This window comes from Nannospalax galili, unplaced genomic scaffold (genome assembly GCF_000622305.1).
Source record: "Nannospalax galili isolate Female #2095 unplaced genomic scaffold, S.galili_v1.0 scaffold257, whole genome shotgun sequence".
Taxonomy (NCBI): Eukaryota; Metazoa; Chordata; class Mammalia; order Rodentia; family Spalacidae; genus Nannospalax; species Nannospalax galili.
Genome location: NW_008340854.1, coordinates 3638881 through 3660733, shown reverse-complemented (window position 1 = coordinate 3660733; position 21853 = coordinate 3638881). Strand labels below are relative to the sequence as shown.

The 21853-nt window shown below is 46.9% G+C and overlaps 1 long non-coding RNA gene across 1 annotated transcript in view; it reads left to right on the top strand.

Annotated features, from left to right (window-relative positions):
* The first annotated feature begins 12879 nt into the window (after positions 1–12879).
* The window catches only part of LOC108490995, a 59787-nt gene continuing 50813 nt past the window's right edge, over positions 12880–21853 (top strand). Inside the window, exon 1 of the long non-coding RNA XR_001872503.2 lies at positions 12880–13008. This is a non-coding gene — a long non-coding RNA (uncharacterized LOC108490995). The remainder of the gene's footprint in view (positions 13009–21853) is intronic.

Genomic DNA, 21853 nt, shown 5'->3' with positions numbered 1-21853 from the left:
GAGGGGCGGGTGGGTGTCGCCCCTCGGGACGGGCACCATAAAGCTGATGTTATCTCAGAAGCTGGAGCAGGCTTTCGAGTGTAGGTTCCGGGCCAGAGGCCGGAGGACTCCTTGACTTAACAGGTCTGGGGCGTCCTGGAAGATGACTTTTAAGTACCCCTATACCATTTTTAAACTCTGGTGTGGAATAGTGAAGCAAAATAAACATTGAATTTTTTTTTTTGCATTTTTATTATTTGTGTGTGCTCTTGTGGAGGCCAGAGGCCAACTTCCAGGAGTCCATTGTCTCATACCATATGGGTCCTGGGGAATCTAACTTTTGACCACAGGAGCGAATGCCAAGTGCCTTTACCCACTGAGCCATGTGGCAGACCCTGAAATGCACAGATCCTAGTGTGCATTTTGACAGTGTATACTTCCATATTGTATTTGTCACTTACATCTATCTCATGGACATAGAGAACAATTCCATCATTTCAGAAAGTTCTCTGAATCCCCTTTCCAGCCTCCTCACCCTGCCCTTCACCTTCCCAGAATGCTGTGCTATTCTGATTTTGTGCACACCCATGTTTCATCTGGTTTTGTACTTGAAGATAAATTGAGTCATTACGGTCTGCAGTTTTATTTCTGACTTCTCATTCAGCATAGTGTTTTCAGAATCCATCCACAGTGTGTGTACTCATAGTTGGTTGCTTTTCATTACAGTTTACCTGTTCTCCAGTTGATGGACACCTAGGCTGCTTCTAACTTGCAGCTGTTATACATAAAGCTGCTATGACGGTTTTGTGTAGATCTTTTTTTGTGAACATGTGGTTTTGCATCTTTTGGGTATAAATATCTAGGAGTGGAATTGCTGAGTCATACATAGGGAAGGTGTTTAAGAGACACTACTGCTTCCTTTCTTAAGCATCTATATGCTATGCCCTTTTGTTTCACCATGAAAAGTATATGAGCGTTCTAGTTGCTCCATATCCTTGTCAACACTTGGTGTTGTTAATGTTTTTGAGTTTAGCTGTCCTAGCTGTTGTGATATGGAATCTCATGGTAGGTTTGGTTTTTTTTTTTTGCAGGAGATTGGTGGGTGTGGGTGTGAGTGTGGGTGTGGGTTTGGGTGTGATTTTAATGCATGAGCTCCAAGGACTATACTTAGAGAAAATTCCTGTTTAGTCTAGTTCTTGCATTTGCCGACATGGTCCAGCATGGGAAATGACCTGTCTGAGACCCACAGCTATTAAGCAGAGGCAGGAGAACAGAGGAGTCCTGACCACTGAACCATGTTACACTGGCATTTGGCCTACCATGGTATGTGTGTGTGTGTGTGTGTAGCAGGGGTCTGGCTCTGCCCCAAATCATTTGGAATGGACCTGGAGTATACTTCCTGCCACCCAAGCTGGACACTGGGACATCCACTGGACACTGGGTTGAGCGATTAGGCTCAGCCCGAAATGCTGAGTATATCCACATGCTCAGCCTTGAGTGTAGATTCCTGGGGGTGATTCCTACTCCAGGGACACAGGTCAACTTTGAAAGACTTTAACTTCCTGTAGAGGTATTTTCTGATCAGACCCAGAGGATGCCAGGTGATGGGATGAGAGGCCTTTAGAGTCTTTCTGTGTTGCTAGCTGGATGGAATCGTAACACTTGAGAAGCTGAGACAAGAGGATGAGGATCTGAGGCCCTTATAGTAAGACTGTTTCAAAGCAAACCCCAAAGCACCCTAAAAATCAAAGCCTTCCTTTATCTGTAAAATCTTTTAGGTATGGTTTTAAGACCCCCAGAACCTGGCCTCGTCTACCTTATAGCTTTGGATTGAGCTGCCTCCATCTTGTGCATTGTACCCCAGCATTAATGGACTCTCATCCATCCATTTTTGTCTTAGTTCTAGGATAATCATATGTCTGCACCCACATGCTTTTCTTGTGGCAGCTGCTCTGACCAGGAGACCAAGTAATATATATATATATATATTTTTTTTTTGAAAGAGTCTATGTGATCCACGGTGGCCTTGAATTTATGACTTTCCTGCCTTAGCCTTCTGCTGGAATTATACTGTGCACCTCCATGTCTGGCAGAGAAGTGATGTTTTTATTTTTATGCTGCTTTATGTAAAGGATATAACTTGCACCTACCTCTCTGTTTTCCCCAGGTAGGGACCAAGGCAACATGCTATTGAGGAGTCCAAACTAACCTACATGGAGAGACCCAAGTTGGGGAGCTGAGGCCCCCAACTTACAACCAGATCTAGTTATGGAAAATGGGCCTTCAGTTGACCCCACATCCCAGCCTTGAGTGCTTTCAGCTGAGACCCCAGACCACAGAGAGCAGAGGGCCTTCCTGTGAATCTTGCCTGGATTCTAATCACAGTAAGTGGCGGGATTAGGTCAATATTATTATTTATTCTGATGCTATAATAATGGGTATTTCTTGCATTCCCTCAAGATTAATTCATACACCCCTCACTCAAGTTCTAAGCTTCAGTCTGTGGGTTGGGGTTAGATGTCAGCTCTGCTGCGAGCCCTTCCTCACCTCTCTCTAAATGAACTTAATGTCCTTCCTCTCCACTCTCAGTACCCACCTAGATTTTTGTGGGGTTTAAAAAAATATTTTATTTATTATTTTTAATTTTATGTGTATGAGTGTATTGCCTGCATGTATGTAAGTGTACCTGTGTCGTGCAATGCCCACGGGGTCAGAAGAGGGTGTTGGATCCCCTGGAATTGGAGTTACTTGAATGGTTGTTAGCTGCCATATGGGTGCTGGGAACTGAACCCAGGTTCTCTGCAAAAAAAAAAGCCAGTGCTCTTGAGCCATCTCTGCAGCCCCTACCAAGATTTTTGTATTCTACTTTTTCTTCCAACTTCAAGTTTGCTCTATGCATTCCCACAACAAAGATTCCCTAGAGGCTGGCAGTCCCCTCTGGACTGCATTTTTTAAAATTAAAAGTAAATTTTATGTGTATGAGTATATTGCCTGCATGTGTGGAAGTGCACCCTTGTCATGCAGTGCCCATGAGGATCAGAAGAGAGCATTAGATTCCCCTGGAACTGGGGTCAAAGACAGTTATTAGCTGCCATGTGCATGCTCAGTGGGTAAACTGAACCCCGGTCCTCCTTAAGAATAGTCAGTGCTCTTAACTGCTGAGTCATCTCTCCAGCCCCTCCTTTATTTTTTTTTTTAAGATTAAAAAGATTATGTGTATCTGTTGGAGTATGTGTTGGAGTGTGTTTGCCCACAGAGGCTAGAAGAGGGCACTGGATTGTCTGGTGCTAGGGTGAGCTGCCTGATGTGGGTGCTGGGAACTGAACACAAGACCTTTAGAAGAGCAGTAAGTGCTCTTAACTGCTGAACTATCTCTCCAGCTTACTTTTCTCTAAACTTCTAAGAATTTGCACATTGACTGTTGAAATGATGGCATGCCAGGCTGGCAAGATGGCTCATCAAGTAAAGGTGCTTGCGGCCACCCTGATGACCTGAATTTGATTCCTGGGACCACATAGTGGAAGGACTGAACCAATTCCTAAAAGTTGTTCACATTCACTCTTCCACATACATACCATGACAGGCACATCCACACTAAGTAATAATTAATGTTTAAAAATGTTAAAAAAAGAAAGAAAAATGGCATGTCTGTAAAGTAGGATGAGCAGAGCATAAAATAGGCAAAATTCAACTTCCCACTCCGTTTCCCTGTCCTGAAGGTCAGATCTTGAGAAAGAGTGACTGAAAGAACCAGAGATGGGTTCTGGCAAGATGGTTCAGTGGGGAAAGTCACTTGCTGCCAAACCTGACAACTTAATTTTGATCCCTGGGACCCACACCGTGGAAGGAGAGGACCAACTCAGATTCACACATGTGCACTGTAGCTTGTGCACATGCATACACATAAAAGCACAATAAATAAATAAATATCATTAAAATTAAAAAGAACCAGAGAAGGTGTATTAGTCTGCTTTCTGTTGCTGTGTTAAAACACTCTGATCAAAAGCAACTTAAGGAAGAAAGGGTTTTTTTTTGGCTTTCTGCTCTAGAGGGATAGTCCATTATGGTAGGGATGGTATGACATGGTCACGGGAACAGGAAGCTGTCTGATTACAGTCTTCATCCACACACAGGAAACAGAAAGAGAGAACAGGAAGTGGGGCAAGGCTATAAACCCTCAAAGTCCATCTCTAGTGACTTACTTCCTCCAGCAAGGCTCCACCTCCTGAGGGTTCCATAGCCTCCTCAAACAGCACCACCAACTGGGGGCCAAATATTCAAATGCATGAGCCTATAGGGGGCATTTCTCATCCAAACCACAACAAATGGTGTTCCCTTCAATGTGATTTCAGTATAATTAGGGAGAGTCACAAAAGACTAAAGACTAGAATTAGATATATTAGCATATAATTAAATAAGATTTGTAGTCCTCAGAAAGGAGAGAAATCTGCATGGCATGAGGTGGTCAGAAAGGGACTTCCTAGAGGAGGCAAGGGCTTGGATTGAATAATATTGGAATTCCAGGGCAGGCTTTCTGATAGAATTCCTAGCTTATGCGGCTGCCTCAAATGAAGGGGCATGGTATGTGAACATGTGTGCATATATGAAATTGAGGGGAGGGGAGTGGCCCACTTCCATCCTGAGATGGCTTCTCAAGGATAAGCTCTGTGTTAATCATCTCTTTCACCTTACTTTGGGAATGGAATGAGTGGAATAAATCAAACAGGTGGGGTGCACAATTAATTAGATGTGCACCAGATAAAGTGGTGGACCCTAAAAACATGGTGCTAACTAAAGGCAAGGCACAGAGTGCAATCTACAGCTTGATGTCATTTATGGAAACTAAAATTCCACACACAGAGAAAGGAAATCTATATTTTAAGGGAACATGCCTGTGATGTTAGTGTTGATTGTTAACTTGACAGTGAGAGTCTTTAGATCAGGTTAGCCTTTGGACGTACCTGTGAAAGATTCTTTTGAATAGGTTAACTGAGGTGGGAAGCTCCACCGTAAAAGTAGGTAACATTATTCCCCCTAGCTTGGGTTCTGGACTGCATGAAAAGGTGAAAGTTAGCTGATCAGGAACAATTGTTGCTGTCTGCTTCCTGACTGAAGATGTAATGCTGTCTCTAGCTCCTGCCTCCAGGGCTTCCCCACCAGGATTGTACCCTTGAACTGTGAGCCAAAATAACCCTTCCTTCCTTATGTTGCTTTTGTCAGGATATTTTATCACAGCAACAGAAAAGTAACTAAGACAGTATCCAAAGATGTGATGTCAAACATGTTTATGTGGCTGCTTAATTTAGGGGTGGGGGTCCTTGGGTGGCGAATGAATAAAACAACAGAATGCTATTAAGGTTGGTTAACTCATGTCGTGATAGGAAGAAAGGGTTGAAGTCAAAATTCTAAAATCTCCCCTGGAGGGCTAGGGGATATAGTTCAGGGAAGAGTGCTTACCTAGCATGAGCAAGGTCCTGGGTTTAATTCCCAGCACCACACACCACAATGAAGACCACACTGGGAAGTGTCACTAACCACATTTGAACAACTCTCTCTGGGTGGGTGCGAGGGAGAAGGATACAGGGCAGGAGTTGCCTGTAGCTGCAAAGTCTTTAAAAGAGATAAACTGTTGGGTGGCACACTCCTTCACACCTTTAATCTTAGCACTCAGGAGGCAGAGACAGGAAGAGCTCTGTGAAACGGAGACCAGCCTGGTCTACATAGTGAGTTTCAGGCCAGCTGGGGCTACAGGGAGACACTGTCTCAAAAAACAAAAAATAAAAAATAATCCTAAATAAATAAATAAAAGAGAGAAGGTATCCAAAGCAATGGTGAAACGTTAGTATATATTACTGTGGGGGGCAGCTATAAAGATTTTGGTTAGTTCAGTTTTGCACATTTAAAATTTATCATAGTGTTTAAAGAATATTCTAAGAAGGTACCAATCAAGATACTGCAAACTGGGCTGGGAAGATGGCTCAGTGGGTAAGAGTGCTTACTGGGCAAGCATGAGGAACTAAGTCTGAATCCCTAGCACCCACATTAAAAATCTGGGAATGGCCTCACTTACCTGATGCAGAGACAGGAGGATCCCTGGCGCTTATCGTCCAGCCAGCCTGGCCCAAACAGTGAGCTTCAAGTTCAATGATAGACCCAGACAGTGGTAGAGGAAGATATTTAGTGTCACCCTGTGGCCGCCACATGGGTGCACACACATACATATAATACTGCAAACCAATTTTGTGACTTTGCCTCCCCATTCATCTCTGATTACCAGTTGTCCTCTGCGCTCTTGTCTTCTGTGACAGTCCCCAAAAGGGGAAGAGCTTGCCTTTCTATGAATGCTAAGAGCATTGATACACAAGATCTTCAGTGAGTGGCAAATGTCAGGTCAGCCTCCCAGGACGTTGTGGGACAATCATCTATGAGCTCTTGGCCTTCCTGGAGAAGCACATGGAACTTCTGTAGGCAGCTCTCGGAGGACTACACAGCTAACAATAGGAAACTTTTCTCTGGGATGCCCACTCTGATGCCCACTAGATTATGTTACTATATCGCTGGTATAGACTCTGTATTCTGTGACTTTTCTCAGCTCTGGCTGAAGCTGATTGGTTGGGAAGAATCATTACAACCAAGCTGGGCCAACTGGATTCTTCCTCTGGGGGCAGGGGAGGAGGAGGAGATGGCTCAGTGAATAAAGTACTTGAGGAGTGGAGTTTGGATCCCCAGAACTCATGTAAAGCCAGATGCAGTAGGGCATATCTGTAATCCCAGCATTCCTACAGAGAAATGGGAGATAGATTCAGGAAAATCTGCAGATTCTTGCAGGTCAGCTATGGTGGCATATTCGGTGAATAAGAGACCCTGCCTCAGGTAAGGTGGAGGTGAGGACTGACACCTGAGCTTCCCCACTGACTTCACTGGCTCACTGTGGTATGTGCCCCCTGCCCATGAGCAACACACACACACACACACACACACACACACACACACACACACACACGCGCGGCTTTTCCTCTCAGGACTGTGGAATGTTGAACTGAGGTGGAGACTGGGAACTGTTGGCATGGTTGCTTTAATGCAAATGTTCTAATGAGGTCAGGCACTGACTCCAGATGCTTAGAGCCTTGGACCTGTCATGGCTTTGGCTTTCCCAGAGGCTCGATTGTCCAACTGTTTTCTGGAAATTTAATAAATTTGTTATAATTATTTGTCAGGGTTGATTTCTATGGCTTGTGCTATAGCCCTCCCCTGTGAAGCTGCTCATAATATGGTATCTTTATTGAAACAGAAAAAGGATCCCCCCTTTCTGGGTGGGCAAATTAGAAAAAAACTGTTTCTTGGCTGTGGCAGACACAGCCCTTTACCAGGACGAAGGGTTGGCGGGTGGAATGTGGGGCTGGGTTTCAGGAGACCTCATTTCAGGCTTTTTCTGTGTCCAGGCCCCTTTGTACAATGAACAGGCTGCATGACCATTCAAGTTGACCCTACCTGCCTGCCACTTGCATTCTGACAAGAGTCTGCTTCAAGTGCTTCTTAGAATATAAAGTATTACCAGGTATGGTGGTGCATGCCTTTAATTCCAGCACTCAGGAGGCAGAGGCAGGCTGATCTCTGTAAGATCAAGGCCAGCCTAGTCTACATAGTGAGTTCCAGGCCATCTGGGGCTACAGAGAGACCCCTTTTCAAGAAAGAAAAAAAGAAAGAAGAATATAAAAGATTGTTGCAGGGTTTTTTTGAGACAGAGTCTCAAACTCATAATGGTCTCCAACTCAGTGTGACTAAGGCTAGCCTTGAACTCCTGATTCTCCGACCTCAGCTTTCCAATTGCTAGGATTACAGGTATGTTCCACCAGCCCTGATTCTTCAATTTCTGATGAACAACACAGACACAGACATATACATGTAAATAAAAATTAAGAAAAGAAAAAAGAAAAAGAAATGAGATCTATGTCCTCTCTTTTTCAACCTGGATGGGGCTTTGGGCATGCTGAAAGATGTAGTGAAAGTGAAATAGCATCTTCTGAGGCTCAGCTCGAAAATTCATGTGGCTTTGAATGACTCCTTTGGGGACAATTATGCTGGGAGCCCTCAGCTGCCATGAAAGCTAGTCAGTTACCAGGCATCCTAGAGAAACACCTGAGCAGCCCTTGTCACCCAGCCCTGGTCACCCAGCCTGAGCTGCCTGAGTCTTCCTGGCTGGAGCCCCCAACATGTGAGTGAAGAAACAACTCCTGCCTGGATGGACTGTAAACTCCAGAGACCCCTAGTGAGAACCACCACCCCAGCCCAGTCAACTAAATTCCTGGACAAAAGACATGATTGTTATTGTTTAAACCCACTGTTTAGGGCTGGTCTGTTAGGATGCAATAGACAGCCGACACAGAGTTTTCTGTTACCTGGCAGTAGACTGCTGCCATAACAAAATCTAATTATGGCTTTAGGGCTGGGATGTGGGCAGACGTTCTCATGCTTTGAAGGTCTGTTATTATTATTGGAAACCTGATGGCCTTCAAGGAGGCTGCTGGCAAGGGCTTCAAGGAGAGTGAAGGAAATGTTTTTGGGACCAGGAGAAAAGAGAACCTTTATTAGATAGTAGAATATTTAACAACATTGTCATTTAAAGTGATGTAGACCACAGAAAATGTACCTGAGGAATTAAGGGTATGGGCCAAGAAGAGTTTGTTGGGTTTTTCTGTGTTTTTGTTCTTTGAGACAAGGTCTCCTGTAGTCCCAGCTGGCCTGGAACTCACTATGGAGGCCAGACTGGCCTGGAACTCACAGAGATCCACCTGCCTCTGCCTCCTGAGTGTTGGGATTAAAGGCAGGGAAGGCATACACCACCATGCCCGGCAAGAATTTGTTTTGATAGAATTTTGCTAAGTAATCCAGACTTGAACTCTTGACCCTCCTGCCTCCGCCTCTCAAATACTTGGCATTGCAGTTATGGGTCATGCCCAACTGGGCTAAGGAGACTTTTAAGTAGACTTTTGGAAGTGTTGATTGGATTATTTAGTTGCATTTGACAAGGATGGAGAAAAATGAATTAAAAAGGAAACTGACTTTCAAGCAAAATTTATAGAAAATATAAAAGAGCCAAGGGCTCTGTTTCTTATTTTCAGCCTCTACAAATGGAGAAATATGGTCAAAATATAAAAAGACTCCAGGGCAAAAATAAAACTGAGTGAAATGATAAGACCTTTATATAAATCTCAGAAAGAGCTGGGTGTAGTGGCTAATACCTATAATTCCAGCACTGTAATCCCAGGAGGCTGAGGCAGGAGGATTTCTGTGAGTCTGAAGCTAGTCTGGGCTACATGAAACCCTGCTTCAAAAAAAACTAATGCTGCCTTGTTGAAGAGTTCATGAGAAGTGATATTTAGTTTAAGCACACTCTGTTTAAGAAGAAACTTGCTAGCTGGGCATGGTGGAACAAGCCTTTATCTCACTACTTGCGAAGCTGAGGGGACAGGACTACCCCAAGTTTGGGGCCAGTCTGGGTTACACAGCAAGTACCAGTTTCAAAAATGAGAAGAAAAAAGAAACTGGGTGTGATGGTACTTGCCTATAGTCCTAGCACTTGGGAAATAGAGTCAAGAGTGTCAGAAGTTCAAAACCAGCCTTGGCTACATAGCAAGTTTCAAATCAGTCTGGACTACATGAGACCCTGTTTCAGAAAACTAAAAAGAAAAGAAAAGAAAAGAAAAGAAAAGAACTTGCTTGTGCCCAGCAGTGAATATCTGTTGAATAACAAAAAGAACTTTATGCAGGGGGGGGGGGGATCTGAATGTGAACATGGTGGTTTGAATAAGTGTTCCCCCATAGGTTCTAAGTATTAAAGTATTTTGTCCCCAGTTTGTGGCACTGTTTTGGGAGGTGTCAGGAGGTGCGGTCTTGCTGGAGGAAGCACGTCACTGGGGGTGGGCTTTGAGAGTTCTTCAGCCTTGTCAGACTCTCTGCTCCCTGTGCCTGCTTGAAGATGTGATCACTCAGCTTTCTGTTCTCAACACCTCTGCTGTCATGCCTTCCCACCACCATGGACTCTTACTCTTTTGGGACCATAAGTCAAATAAATTTTTCCTTCTCAAATTTCCCTTGGTCATGGTGCCTTATCACAACAACAGAAAAGTAACTAATACAGTGATCAAAATACAGTGGATGAAATTCTCGAAGAATCAATAAAAAATACTTTTTAAAAAGAACCATATTATTTTAGAGGAATAGAAACTAGTCTCCAAAGATAGTCCCTGGTGAATCATGACTCCTGAAACTGCTTCCTCATAGATCCCCCTTCCCCTCCCTGAACTGGTCTGGGCCGTGACTCCCCTTACCTAACAGAGTATGGCCAAAGTGGTGCTGACTGTGGCAGGCCCCTGCTTTAATAAGGCACAGTGCCTTCTACTTTTGCACTTTTGGGAGCTGTGAACTATTCTATAGGAAGTCTGGTTACTTTCCTGAAGAAATATATATGGAGTGGAGACTGGGAAGGCCACATGGAGAGAGAGAGGCCTTGAGAATGTGTGGAGGTGGGGAATCCCAGAAACCCTTCTTCTGGGCTCAACCTGGCCTGCCAGAGTCCTGGCAAGCATGCCAGACCTATGAAGGCCATCTTGACTTGCTGAGTCCAGTCAAAATCCTGGGTATCAGCAGCTGTCATCTGGCTCCAGCAGTACGAGAGATACTCCTGCCTTAGTGAAATCTGTAGAACTGCTCAGCAACTTACAAAGCCAGAGAGATAATGTGTGTTGTGGTTCATTTTAAGTCATTGAATTTAGGGTGTGTTTTTTTTTTTGAAAGGGTCTCCCTAGTCCCAGCCCACCTGGAAGTCACTATGTGGACGAGGCTGTCCTCGATCTCACAGAGATCTACTTCCCTCTGCCTCCTGGGGGCTGAGATTAAAGGCATGTGCCACCACGCCTGGCATTAGGGTGCTTTTTTAACATTTATTTTAAAAATTATTTGTGTGTGTGTGTGTGTATGTGTGTACATGTGCATATGCACAGTGCATGTATGGAGGTTAGAGGACAGCTCTTGGAAGTCAGTTCTCTCTTGCCACCTTGTGGGACCCAGGGATTAAACTCAAGTCATATGGCCTGTCTGAAAGGGTCTCTACCTACTCAGCAATCTTGTTGGCCCAAGGGTGTTTAATTATAAAGTGGTGGATTATTAAGAAATAAGTGCCAGCCTTGGGAGATGGTTCAGTGGGTAGAAGCTCTCGCTGTATAAGCCCGATGACCTGAGTTCAGACCCCTGGAACTCACGTAAAAAGCCTGATGCAGTGGCATGCATCTGCAATATCAGTACTCTGTAGTAGTATAAAGTGAGGGTGGCTGAGGCAGGAGACTCGCCCTTAAAGTTCACGGGCCAGCTAGCCTGGGGTATGCATCATGGTTTAAGTAAAAGAGAGACCCTGCCTTAAAGAAGGTAAAAGGTGAGAACCAACTTCCAAAAAGTTGTCCTCTGACCCCCACATGCATGCTATGGCATGCACACACATGCGTGCGCACGTACGTACACACACACACACACACACACACACACACACACACAGTAATGCCTAGGACAGAGCCTGGAATATAGAAGGTATATAGCAATATTCAATAGGTATTGTTAACTAAACAAAACTCTTCTGTGAATGGCTTCTCTTAGGCCTACTGCTTCTGAGTTGATCTGTCCATACCCAGATTGTGTGGCAATAAACTGCTGATTTAACTAATTTCCTTATCATTCAAATGGGTTCAATGTTAAGTGGACATCCTATGCACCTGGGGTATAATCAGTTAGTTTGTCTGTGGTGGAAAGGGAGTAGGGGGTTGGCATTTTCTACAAGGTTGCGTAGGTATACAGCACTAAGGGAACGTGAAGAAAGAGCAGAGTCCAGGCAAGGACCTGGGGGATGGCGTGGCTGAAACTGCGGAAGAATAGTCATGATGAACAGGAGGCCATGTCCTGGGGTGGGGGCAGAAGCAGGACTCCCTCTCAGATCATGGAAAGTCCAGAGGTAGGCCCAGGATATGGAACAAAATGAACCAGGCTCAAGAACCCATACTATTTCCATTTCATGTAAGTGAGGTTCAAAACCAGGCAAAACTAAATGGTGCAAGAGAAATCTGTAAGTGTGGTTACCTAGCGGGAGATGGGTGATGTCTGTGGGAAGGGTCTTCAGGGAACCTCTTGGGGCATTCTGGAGCTATTTTGGACTTTAAGCAGATGGGGGTATGTCCGTAACACTTCATGGAGCTGTACCTTCCAAAGAGTGTGTCTTCTGTTTCCCTAAAGATGCTGAAAGCGTGTTGCTCTGCTTCATGGTGAGTGGGCTTTAGCAGTTCCTTCATTGAGGGCCTCTGCACTCCATTGTGCTCTCTCCTGTACCCCAGATCCCTAGAGCAGCCATGGGTAGCTGCATCTTTCCACTTTGAACTTGCGTGGCTTGGGGTTGAGTTTCTGCATGAGGACTGTGTTGGGAACTGCTCACCTTCTGCTCCTGAGATGGCAGAGAAGTGGGGTCCTGGAAGTTCTTGGGGATTGCTAGGTATGTGGGAATGTCATCTTCTTCTCCCTTCCAGCCAAAGAGACAGATCTGGGGCCTGGGGAGCATTGGAATAAGATCAACAGAAACTCTCTTGGTGTGTTGGGCTTGGTTCCTGAAGGAGAGCAGGAAGGTGGGCACCAAGGGCATTGGAGCTTGGGCCAAAGTCAAGAGCTGCTTGACTGCTCACAGCCCTGCTTGGGGTCCGGATGGCATCCCTCAGCAGCTCCTTGCACTGCTGCAGCTGTGGGTTACGTGTTTCATTCAGAATGTCTTGCAGGAAGCGGCAGGCTCTGCATTCCAGGGCTTTTAGTCATTTCTCTCTTAGAACTTTGGGGCTGGGATTAGAACGTTCTTCAAACCACACTGTCCTCGGCAGGGCTCCCAAGAGGAAGTGGGTGGACCATGGGGAGAGAACACAAGCCTAAATTCAGGGATGAAATGAGAAGAGATCAAGGCCAGCAGAGTAAACCTCTAGAGGTCAGCTAAGGGTGTCCCAGGTATGTCGAGGGATGGAGGCTGTGGGGTGGTGGCTCTTGCCCTCCCAGCCATAGGCCAAGGGGAACAGAGAAAGTGCAGTGTGTGGTGTGTGTGTGTGTGTGTGTGTGTGTGTGTGTGTGTTTGTGTTTGTGAGATGTGAAATGGGGCCAGACAGGGAGGGTGGCAGTGTTTCACCTCACTGGACTGCATACTAAACCTTGCTTTGTCTCTAGCCTGAGGGTGAGAAGAACCTGGGCTTAACTTGCTGAGAGGGTGGTGGTGACGTGCGTTCTAGTTTGGGGTAGAAGATGGACCCCACAGATACAGAAACCCGGAGAAACCACAATGTAGGCCTGTCAGAGCATCTGCCACACTCCTGGCACTGAACTGGGTGTTGGGAATAGAGCAGGGTGCAAAACAGACTTCATTCAGGCTGTCACCGCAGGGTGTGGGACACATAGCCTGGTAGGTGCCCACTAGGGTAAGGGAGAAAAAGAGGGCTGGTTGGTGCCAGGCTCCAAAAGTGGGAAGGGAATAGGTGAGTGGGGATGGCTGGGAGGGCACGTAGTCATACACTGCTGAGGGTGTGTAAAGGAAGAGCAGAGCCCAGGCAAGGACTTGGGGGATGGCGTGGTTGCAGGTCTGGAAGGAGGCAATGTCCCAGGGGTGCTGAGGCAGGCACCTTCTCAGGTCATGGAAAGCCCAGAGGCAAACCCAAGAGGAGAGCAAGGGACTGTCCTCTCTTCTGAGTTCTGGGGTAGAAGAGTCCTGGTCCAGCACTGCAGGATGCCAGCGCTTTGAGGTGCCAGGATCCTCACTAGGATTCCCAAGATTTGTTATCCTGATCCTGGAACAGGATGAGATCTCAGGGCCCATGACTCTGGGATATCAGATGACAAAAAGGGATTCCAAAGACGTAATTAAGATTATAAATTAGCAACTGTGCGCTCATGAAAGGGTGCCAACTCTCATCCCACCAGCCCCTTGGAAATAGAGGGTCTCTAGCTGACTGCAGAGCATAGATTTCCAGTGCAGGGATTCGATGGTGACTTGAAGATGGAGGGGCCCATGATCAGACCCTTGCAGAGGGCAGCTACTGGGAGCTAGCAGGCAGCAGGGAGGCAGTGCCCTTCATCCTACAGCTGTAGGAATTGGTCTGCCACGGTAGAGTACACTGGGGCCTGTATTCTCTCTCAGAGCTTTTAGAAAACAGTCTTGGCAGCTGAATCCTTGATTGCTTGGCCTTGCAAGAAGACAATCCAGCTGGGCTCACCTGGATTTTGATCTGTGGAGTTGTGAAATAACTAACAGGTGTTGTTCAAGCTGCTAATTTTGAGGGAATTTGTCGTACAGTGGTAGAAGCCAAACATTCCCCACTTTCTCCTTGCCCCCTAAAAGGGCTTTAGTGGGGAGGTCTGTGACTCTCACTGCACACGTGGGGCCAAGGATGGTTTGCAGGTATCTGGTTGGGGCTCTGGCCTGGGCCAAGCTTGTTCCAGAGTTCTTTGCCTCACAAAGACATCTCCTACCATAGCCACAAATGAACTACAGACACTGGGCTCTGGCCAAGGGTACCTTGTCCCCCGCCCCCAGGGTGGGGCCCCTCAGCATCTCACATTCCCCTTTTTTAAGAACCACCCGCAGCTGCTCCCAGACCACAGCCTGCAGGGTGCAAGGCTGCCCCAGCCCTACCACCTCCCTGGGGATGCTCTGAGCAGAAACAGGAGAAGGGCAGTGACCTCAGCCTCCCTCTTCCTCTCAGATGACAAGTCTGGGCTCTGAGAAGGGAAGAGATTGGAACTGGGATCCAAGACGCTATAAAGTTCACCCCTCCCCCACTCCAACCCCAAACATTCTCTGATCCATGAGGACAGGGATGTTTAAAATTGTGCATTTGGGCCAGTGAGATGGCCAGTGGGCAAAGGCATTTGCTGTAAAGTCTGACAATCTGAGTTCACTCCCCAGCAGTCACATGGTAGAAGGTGAGAAACAACTCCCACAGGTTTCTCTCTGACCTCCATATGTAGCACATGTACAACACACACACACACACACACACACACACACACATTTAATAAAAATTAAAAAACAAAAGTGTGTACTTGTGTCCTTAACAAATTGATGGGCACATGATCAGGTATCTCTTGGGAAGAGAGATATTTGCAAAGAAGAAGTTTATGTTTCTGCTTTACTGATTAAAAAACTCTAACGAAGACTTTCTCATTTCCACATCAGACCCGCTCTGGAAATCTCTAACTCTTCCCAGATGGTATATAGTTCTCTCTCCAGCCCCTTGCAGGGTGGGGTTTCAGAACACTAGGGTTTGTGTTGGCCAGACCTGGGAATCTCTCTGCCATTTTCCGCTAGAGGAGGTAGGGTGGATAACCTTTCCCAGCCTTGGTTTCTTCAGATAGACCGTTTCTAACACACGTAACTGCCTGGTAGGGAAGGAGACAGTATTTCTATGCTTACCTGACTGCCTTATCACAACACAGAGTTTATTTTTGGTTTTTTGAGACAGGGTCTTGCTAAGCAGATCAGGCTAGCCTCGAACTCTCTATACTACCCGTCTTAGCCTCCTGAGTATGGAGATTACGGGCTTGTGCCACCACATCCAGGGGAAATCTTCTTTTGACAAGTGGAAAATAATTTTCATTCTCATGATAGGTGGGCCTGACCAGCCAGAACCAAAAGTCTTCACTCAGCATCTGCCTGCCTTCATGTTCTCCCACCCAAAGCCACTTCTATCTGTAGCCAGTTCCTTCTTTCAGGCCTTCCCTGGCTAGATCCCATGGCCCTGGGGATATGCTGGGGGAGAAAGCTCTAGAAGACTCTTGCAGCTCAGTGTGAATGAAAGGAGACCACTCAGGGGTGACAGTAGTGTCCCAGACATGAGGATAGGCAGGCCAATGTGCCAGTCTAACATGCAGGAGAGGAGAGTGAGGCTTTAGAGATCCCCAGGGTTTGTTTGCAGGGCCCATGGGCAGCCCTGTGCAGGTCCCACCCCTGCCTGGTTTCTCTAGTCTTGATTGTTAGCAATGTTGGGGTTTCATCTATATGCTCTCAGATGTAGCTTTTGCTGCTAATGTTTCTCTGGTGGGGAATCTTTTTAAACTTTCCAGAGTTGTCAAGGTGAAGGTTGGGTTGGGCAGATCTTGGGGACAGAGTTTAGGGTTGTGTATAAGCCATGGGAGTTGTCATGTATTTGGGAAGTAAAGGTTGATGGGAGTTCTGGGGTCTGTCCCATGTGAGGAAGATGAAGAGATGAGGTGTGTGTACCTGAGGATGAGGGAAGATGCTAAGAAAGACGGTGTTTGAGGGCAACTGCTGGTCCCCGGGGCTTGGGGGCAAAGCTGGTTCCCCTCAGGGCTTCCTTGAGGGCAGAGGTGCTGGTAGCCATCCTTAAAGACCTCAGTCTTCCACATGGGCTGGAACTTTGGAGCAGGGCCAGGCACTACCCTCAGCTGTCTTCCCCACCCCCATTATGGACGCAAAGCTGAGCCAAGCATGAAACAGACAGCCTCTCTCTGCCTCTCTGTTTCCACCCCCATCCTGCCAGAGTCTGGTTTTCATCACCCATTAATCACTGACGCTTCCCACAGCCTGTGTCTGTCTATCCACACTCAACAACCCCTGGGCCTTTGGGGGCTGGATAGACAGTCAAACAGATGGACTCTGACTTGGGGAAACATCAAGTCACATGAGGAGTGGGGGCTGCTCCCCACTCCAAGGCAGGGGACAGGCATGATCCTGGGCTTGTCTGAGGTTACCCCCACTCCCAGTTCAGCCTGAAGCTGCCAGACTGCCCACCTCACTCCGGCAGCAGGCGACAGAGGCCATTAGCTGTCCTCTATGCCAGGAAGGAAATGGGTTGGAGGGCTGAGGAATTCTAATTAAGCTTCTCCAGCTGGCTGGCTGGCTGGCGGGTGAGAGCTGGCACCTCCACCCCTGCCAGAGTTGGTGCCAGCCCTATCCGGTCTGGCCTGCTTGGTGCCCACCTGCTGCTGTGGGAACCCCATTTGTGGGCTGCCTTGCAAAGCCCCCTGAAGAGTCCAAGGCACTGTGGGTTTCCTCTTGGCTCCTGTCCTCACTCTCCTCTTCCTACCTACCATGACAGCTCTGAAGGTGACAGGACCTTCATCTCAACTGAGCTGGTTTTGCTCTGATCCACTATCAGGTTTGAGCTACTTACAATCTCTTTGGGCTTCAGTTTCCTGGGCTGTAAAATGGGATAATAATTTTAGTTTGCATTTCTTAGGGTAACTCCTACGATTACTAGAATAACTAGCATTTATTTGGTATCTGCTGGATGCAAACAATGAGGTACGACTGTTGGAAGGGGTGCCCTGGGAAGGTCATTGTCCCTGACATCATTGTTTCAGGCCATAAAATCACTGAATTTGATGGCACAATTTACCTTCTATGCTTCCCTCTCTTTCGTATACACTTTTCCCTATTGTATGCAGGCAGCTGGACCTCCCTGCTGTCCTGGGTCTTTTCTACCTTCAGTAGGATTTTTATTTTAATACAGGAGGGTTCCGAAGTCAATTCTTATCCCCAAGGCATGAGGTTTTGATGCCTGATTGACAGGTAGAGTTTAGTGGGAGAATCTAGAGGAAGAGGTTCACTTCAGAGGCTGCCAGCTGATGTTACAGGGAGGGGAAGCTCCAATCACTGACTGGGCTTCGCTCCCTTCCAAGTGACTTCCCTTGGAGCTGGGAGCACAGTGTCCATTCTGGTGTGACAGGGGAGGCGGGTAGTGGCAGCCATGAGGGCCATTTTCAGAGTGTGACAGATTTGGTTTGTTTTATTTTCTTTGCTCTTTTTTTTTCTTTAAAATAAGTTTTTAAAATTATTTTTTAATTTTACGTGTATGAGTGTTTTGCTTGTATCCATGTAAGTGCACCACCACGTGCATGCGGTACCTGAGAAGTCAGAAGAGGGCATCAGATTCTCTGGAAGTGGAGTTAACAGATGGTTGTTAGCTACCATGTGGGTGCTGGGAACTGAACCTGGATCCTCTGCAAGAGCAGCAAGTGCTCTTATCCACTGAGCCATCACTCCAGATCCTTCTTTTGCTCTTTTTAAGAAAAAAATTCTAGATCTAATCTATCTGTCTATCATCTATCTATCATCTATCTATCTATCGATCTATCTATCTATCTATCTATCTCTCTATCTATCTATCTATCTATCATCTATCATCTATCTATCTATCTATCTATCTATCTATCTATCTATCATCTATCTATCATCTATCTATCTTCATCTATCTCCTTTCCTCCCTCCCCTTCCCTTCCCCCCATCATCTATCCCATCTATCTATCTATCTATCTATCTATCTATCTATCTATCTATCTATCATCTATCATCATCTATCTATCACCTGTTTACATGCATGTGTGTGGGTCTACATGCCACAGTGTATATGTAGAGATTAAAGGACAATCTGAGGGAGTGGGTTCTCTCCTTTCACCATGTGGATCCTGGAGATTGAATTCAGATTGTTAGGCTTGGTGGCAAGCCCTCATCTGCATTAATTGTTTTTTTTTTTGAGACAGAATGGCCTGGAGCTCACTATGTAGCCCATCACAGCAGTCCTTCTGCCTCAGCCTCCTGAATACTTGGGATGACAGATGTGAGCCACCATGCCCAGTCAGACTTGAGTTTGAATTGCAGTTCCACCAGGTTGGGTGACCCTGGCCTCTATTTCTATAAATGGGGATCCTATCAGTACTGCTCACCTGGCAGGTCTGCTGAGGATTAAGTGATACAGCATGGTGAAGTGCCTGACAGGCAGGTGCCCCACACATGGTGGTTGTCAACATTGGGGAGTCCCTTACCATGGCCCACTGCCCACTTGGAACACAAGACTAGTGGACAGCACAGCACAGGGCTGGCAGTGCTGGTCACGGCAGATAGTTGGGACAGAGTCTGAAAACCTAGAAACAGCATTAAGAATCTGCGTGTTGCTTCAGAGCTGTGTCCCTAGAACCTAGGCGTTCCTAGCTTTGACTATGCCCCAGCCCTCGCTTGAGGCAGGTTTCTATCCTCAGCCTCCCATCAGCTAGTCTGCCCTGGTGGGTGGGAACAGCTTCACAGAGGATCAGAAGACATTACTCCCAATGGTTTCTACCGGCGCCTGGATGCTGTGTGGTGGTCAGCTCCCAGACATTGCCACATGAGATCCTAAGATCTCCAGCAGGCATGGAGCCCCTCAGAGGGCAAAGCCCGCCAGTACCAGAATTGTGAAGTCACAGGCCTCCTTCCCACAAATCCAGCATGCACATCTGCATATCATTGCACAGTGGTTTGCATACATTTGCCTCCAAGTTCACAGCCACTCCCTTCATACTGCTCCTTTTCCTCCTCTTAAGAAAACCAAATATTGAAGTTATAGTCTTGAAGCCCCTGAACCCTATTCCACTCATTTCAGGCGACTTTGAGAGCCAGACATAGGCAACAGCCTGTCAGGCAGGGTTTTCAAGGAGATGACGATGTAGGCAATAGATTCCCTGATCTCAGGGTGCTCATAGCTTAGATGGGGAAGGAAAATACATGACTGAGATTCAGGGAAGATTATCCAGTGGGATCCACTCAAGGGTGTAGTAGAAGCATGTGGTGGGGGTTCAGGGTGAGCTGGAGGAGCAGGGCCTGTGAGCTTCAGGGTCCTCCACACAGTCTGTGCATATGCTGGCCACTGTGTGGAGAGGTAGTGTGACATTCACTCCCTGGTTCCCATGCCGTCTTTGGAGCAGGCCCCCACTAATGGCTGCCTTCCGTCATACCCTTGGCCAACTTTCCATCTCTAGATTGGGCCGAGTGTGAGGCCTTTGGTGGTCTGGGCAGCCACCAGAACTGCAATGGGCAGCAGTGAGGGCCTCACCCACTTGTAGCCTAGTCAGATGGTACAGAAGGGTTGGGAACAGGCTCAGGATTCTTCTCAGGAAGGAAAGAGGCTGGAGTCCTGAGCCCAGGTAGCCTGTCTCTCAACCTGTTCTCTTGTCCTTACACACTACACCTGGTCATGAGGGGATCAGCTGTGCTGGGCTCTAGGGCAGGAGGTAGCAGTTAGGACTTGATGGTGCCAGTGACTGTTGGGTTGGGTTCAAGTCCTGACTCCACTGATCACCGGCTGTGTGATACCAGAGAAGCCACCTGATTTCTCAATTGAGGTTTCCTCACCTGGGGAGTGAGCAAAGAAGGGCAGCTACCTTGGGGAAACTGACTCACCTGGCACCATGGTTATATGCAATACACGTCGGTGCTGGGTGGGGACTCAGGGAGGAGGCATGGGAATGGCTTGTTGAAGCCTTCATGAAGCTACTAGCCTGGCTGAAGCAGAGGCTGTCCAGAGAGAAGACAAGGCTGAGTCTGGGATGTGGAGTCCCAGTGTCCTGCATTTGGCTCCGGTGTCCTCCATCATTCTAGAGTTGAAGGGGTGGAGGATGTATTCACATCCTGTCATAGCTTGGCAAGCTCATATGGGTGCAGGAAAGCTGGTGATTCTGCCCTCCAAAGGACCCCCAATTTTCATCAGCCCTAATGCCACTGCTAGCTATGGTCAGACTTTAGAACCCAGAGCATGATGAGATTTGGAGTTGACTACAAGGACACTTGAAAGCTATGTCTTAAGTTTAGCTCTCATCTTCTCTGGGCTCCTTGTAAAAAGGAACCAAAAAAGAACAGGAACTTGGTCTCTCCATATTGTTGTGGAAAGGGTAATGAGACCCCAGAGGCAAGGTAGGAGAGTTCAGGGGCAGCAGGAAGATTAGGGTATCCATGGAGGAGGTCAGGGACGCTGGACAGGAGCAGGCCAGGATTAGGAGCAACTGAATTATATGAAGACAGGGAAATTGAGCATAAGGAGACAGTACACACAGGAGACACACACCTAGACACACATACTTCCATTCACAGGCCCATAGACCATTTTGAATGGAGCCTAGAGGATGGCAACCTCTTTTCTAGAATGTTCTCTGGTGACAGACTTTCTAGGACTCTAGTTTGAGATACAAGTTCCCTCCTTTACACGTGTTTGAGATAGGGTCTCATATGGCCCAGGCTGGCTTCAAACTCACTGTGAAGCTGAGTATGATAAGAACATCTTCTCTTTGTGCCTCCATCTCCTAAATGCTGGGATTACAGGCACGCACCACTATGTCCTGTTTATATGGTGTTGGGGATTGAACCAAGAGCTTTGTGTATGCTATGCAAGTACTCTACCAACAGTGCCAAGTTCTCAACCCCTCCTTTACACATTTTAGTCAAGCACATTTGAGCAGATTGAGTATACCTGTTCACTGGAGCTAAAAGAGAGACTTGGGGTTCAGACTCTGTCTACTGTGGGCAGAGAAGCAAAGGGGAAGAGGCAGTGTGCTCTGAAGCCTGTTTCCACCCCAAATCCTAATCTCATGGCACATGTGCAGGACACCTACTGAAGGGATCTGACCAGGTCCTTGCCTGATCTTTCTGGCAGCTCCTCCATGGTACATTCACTCACTCTGTCTAGGGAGAATGTTCTGGGCTTTATCTTTCCTACTATCAGCTCTACTCTGCTCTTATTCCCTGATCTTCCTCCCATAAACCCCATGTGAACCTTCCTCAGAACTCCTTTCTGTTTGGGTTAGATCCTCTGTGACTTAGGTCCATCCTACAGGATAATTTACACACAACTGAATCCATCTAACAGCTGAACAGCTGTTAAGTGCACAGCTGGCTGGATTGTCACTCATGTGTCTATGTCCCTGTAACCACAGACCAAGGCATCAGACATTTCAAGATCTAGGGTGGAGACCACCCCCAGAGGCTGACTTTTACCACTGTAGATTCTTGACCTTCATAAAAATGGTATCAGATGGTGTC